This window comes from Ixodes scapularis, unplaced genomic scaffold, assembly GCF_016920785.2.
Source record: "Ixodes scapularis isolate PalLabHiFi unplaced genomic scaffold, ASM1692078v2 PGA_scaffold10__122_contigs__length_95168666, whole genome shotgun sequence".
Lineage (NCBI taxonomy): Eukaryota > Metazoa > Arthropoda > Arachnida > Ixodida > Ixodidae > Ixodes > Ixodes scapularis.
Window position 1 is genome coordinate 13,155,680 of NW_024609836.1, and position 4,254 is coordinate 13,159,933.

Consider the following 4,254-nt stretch of genomic DNA (forward strand, 5'->3'; position numbering starts at 1 on the left):
GGAAAATGGCAAACCCAGAGGCTAGTTTCAGGCGGAAGAAAACTACAAGTCAAATATTCCCATGACACAAGCCACTTGACACCGTTGGTGAAAAAGCACACACTACATATTGCTGTCCTACAAACATGAGGAAAGGCTAGTTTTAGCGTATATCTGTCATGCCTGTTGCCAAGAGCATATTACTAACTTGCTTCACTGGTTATAGTGACTCCTATAAACAAATGCAGAAGGCACAGTTCTTTGTAAACAAAATATGAACTGAAAAGCATGAACGGACCCTCCCATAACGTCAACATTGTTGTAAAGATGTTTAGACAGCAGAACATCAGCCTTCCTTTAAGCAGTGGCTCACTCATAGTATTATTCACTGTATGACGAGCCCAGTGTGCGTAGGAACTTGTGTATTAACACGCACCACATACGAGTGGATCAAAAGAACACATTTCTCGTCCCTGCCTGGAGAACAAAACAGAGACAAAAAAAATGAATACCGACTTGGCACATAAAATAATCGTCCATTAAACTAAATTATACGTGGCTGGACACGGCGGTGCTGGACTCGGCCGTGCTGAGCTCGGCGGTACTGGGCTCGGCGGTGCTGGGCTCGGCGGTGCTGGGCTCGGCGGTGCTCGGCTCGGCGGTGCTGGGCTCGGCGGGGAGGGGCTCGGCGGTGCGGGGCTCGGCGGAGCGGGGCTGGATTAAGCTGGGCTGGAGGGGTGGCTGGGCAGGGCTCGGCAGGTTTTGGTTTCGCTGGGCTCGGCTTCTCTCGGCAGTCAGCAGCAGAACGACCTCGACGAGCACGCGGGTCGTGTTTTGGAGTTCCAGGGCCACCGCCTGCGTGGCGCGAGCTTGCTCCTGGTTCGCCTGCGCAACAGCCTCCATGCGGTGGCTGAGGGTCTCGATGGAACGCAGGAACTGGAAAGAAGGGGCATTTAATGCGCAGCAACAACATATTTCTAGACACCCAGAGGGCGTGAAAACCTTGCATATGTCACAGTTCGGTTTGCATTATGCTTTTGTGGATCTCCATTGCCCTCGGCTGCAGTCCCACTTTCACAGTGGCATCTTTGTTAAACTCGTACCTATTTAGTCATGTTACGGAGTCCCATGTTTGAGCCAATACCTGGCCTTGGAACTTCACGTCCCGCGCGTCCCTCGTTTCGTTCTGCTGCAGCTGGAGAGTCTGGTTGGCGACAGCCTGCATGGCAGCCTCGTCGTGCCGCTCCTGCCTCGACATTCGGGGGGTGGCACGAGGCGCCGTGGGCCGCACCGGGGCCTTGCAGGTGGCCCCACATCTGCCAGGAAACAAAGAATGCTTCTGTCATATCACACAATCCTAGTTGTCTTCATAAGAGATCTCACCCCGTGAGGTGGAGGGCACCGGCTCGGCTGCCTGCTGCTTGTGACCTGCCTGGGTACCTGCGGGTCTCCCCTAGAAGGGAATTTAAAGTTCTAGTCAGCACACAGGACTTGTCTGTATTTTCTAGATATTGAGAGTGGGTTTGTTGAGGCTGCATTCCACTCAGGGGAAACAAAATTAGACTGTTCCAGAGGTAGTGCCATTCATATCAAGGATTGACTCCCCAAATATGTCTAGTGGCAGTTTGAAAGGTCGCACTTCCCCTGTTTTTGTGAAAATGTACCTTTGTGATACAGAAATTGAATCTTACTACAGCGTGCACACAGTACAACTGAGGGTTGCAACAACCACAAAAGCAAGAGGAAAAAGAACTACACAAAAACTACACTTGCTTTGGCCTTAGAAACTCCAGTATTACTGCAATAAATATAGTGTTTTTTGTCGTAAGTGCTTTTGTTTTAGACTATGCCTTTACGTGGATGAATTAATCCGCCCTCCGATTCGCTGAAATATAAAAAGTGCCGGCACCTTTAATGCATATATTCATATTCATATTTATCACATTTCACTGCAGTATACATCTTAGCTAACTGATAATAAAACTCTGCACGGATATTCTCCTCCCTATTGGGATTAAGCAGCTACATGTGCAATAGTATGTTATGTTCAAGTGTGCACTCACCTCGGCCTCGTCCTCAAAAGCTGGGACGGAAAACCCAGGAGCGCCCAGGGCCGAGTCCTCGCCCACCAGCGTCAAAATACGTGTGTATGGCGACGCCAGTGAGCGCACCCGGCTGCCTCTTCCCCCTGTTTGCCTGCGAGTAAAGGAAGTAATTCAATAGCTTGGTTCCCACTATGAGTAGACGACGCAAATTACCTCGCCTGTTTCGCCAGCTCGGCTGCCCGCGCCCGTGCCTTTGACACCCGCACGGCCCAGTAGCGTTTCCAATCTTCCGGCTCCTTCCTCGGAGGCCCGAGGAAGTTGAGCCGGGAAGTTAGCTCGGTCCAGAAACAAACTTTGTCGTCTCTGGACAGGGCCGGGCTAAGCTCAGTTGCACCGCGTACCAGAGGGGGGTTCTCGAACATAGATGTATCCAGTTCCTTCCTCTGGGCCGCAGTCACGCCTTGCCTGCTCCCGTCGTCCATGTCGTTTGAACCATAGTCACCGACAATTTAAGAAACGCAGGGTACTGCAAAACTGGAACTTTTTATTATCGCTCCGCAGCCAATGAGATAGCCGCACTAGCCGATGAGAACGCCGAGGAACCAATCAGGACGCAAGAAGAGTGAGCATGACAGGCCCCATCCTCCCGTTTCTTGAGCCGTCATCAGCGACAGTGATTTTAACTAGGCGCTCATCCGCGTCCCGCATGTTGTTCTATATCCTTTTATGCGAGTTTACTCCATCTAATATTTTCTGGAACCACTACAAAATCAGTTGTTCATTTCAATAAAACACGTGTATTTTTTTTTAGTTTGACAAGTTTCTTTAAAATAGCGCCGATGTGAAGGTCGCCGCCGCGAGGGATTGGCTGCCATCGCTTCACTAAAAGCAGAAAATGCTCCTCCGGTTGCCAGAGGAACGGACGCTTGCGTAGGGACTAGGTTCCAGGTAGGTACCGCCGGGAAAGCGTAGGTACGGCAGGGGGACAGCGTAGCTACTTCCGCTCTTCGGCAGCTGGCTCTTGACGCCTCTCAAGTGAGTGACAGATAACAATCTTGAAATGTCGTCAAGGCGTCAAAGAGGGCGGTTTCGCGGTGCGCGCCCTTGCTTGGTTACGCGCTTCCTGCCGCTATGTCACCTGTGCTTCCAGTTTCTCGAAAATCCAACATAGGTCCCCCGGTATTGGAAATCTGTTGCACCTTGTATGAACGAGGCATTGAACTTATTGCACAAGGACTCCACATCGGAGTCTCCAAAAGCTTTTAACACCGTTTGATCAGAATTTTTTTTTTTTTGCCTTTACCCCCTATTAATTCGTGAACAACATCCCAAGTTTTTTTTGGGGTTACTCTGATGAGTCTGCAAACGGGCAACGTACAGTCTTTTCTTTGCTAATCTTATTTTTGCAGTTACCCTATCACGGAGACTTCTAAATTCTTCTTTCAATGCGATATTTCCAGGGTTGGTTTTACATCTGTGCCACAGTTTGTCCTTTTCATTGCACAGCTCCATTATTTCTGAAGTGATCCATACTATCTCACATTTTCTTTGTTTGAGCTTAATTTTCCTTTCACATGTACTGTAAATATTCACAAACCATTCGGTCATTCTTTGGTAGGCTGCAATATGATTTAAAGTGAGTAAACTATCCCAGTCGTATTCATTAATTAATTTATCTATGATAATGCTTCACAGCGCACAAGATCAGACACACTTAAAAAGGAAAATCACGCATACACCGGAAGAACACTCACGCAGCGCTGACTGACAACTCAAATGTATTATGCCTCATCTTCATCTTCACTCACTCCGATGCAAATGGCAGTGAAACAAAAAACAAGGATCATATGAAAAAGAGAAAAGGCAAGAACAGAAAAAGGATTAAAAACAAAATTTAGAAGGAAGAAAAATATAGAAGGAAAAAAGTAATGAATTCCCTGTACAGCGGACGTTGCTACTGTGCTTTTTCTATATAGTTCAACTCTTTTTCCGTTAAGGCTAGCGAAGGAGTGCTAACACATATCCTATCTAGCCTTACAATGTTAGCGGTTTCTACTATTTCCCGCGTCGTTTTCTCCCTGCTCTGTCCCAGTATGGTGCATTTGTCTAGGAGGGGAGAACATCCACACGCTCTGCAGTGGAGGCCTAAATGACCCGAGTTGGCATTTATGGCATTGTTGTGGTGCTCGCGAAGTCGGTCATTTAGACAGCGACCCGTCTGTCCGATGTA

At 48.4% G+C, this 4,254-nt stretch overlaps 1 pseudogene; it reads left to right on the plus strand.

Moving 5' to 3' along the window:
* Positions 1-371: 371 nt before the first annotated feature.
* On the plus strand, positions 372-2,202 carry LOC120843139 (annotated as a pseudogene).
* The last annotated feature ends 2,052 nt before the right edge of the window (positions 2,203-4,254 follow it).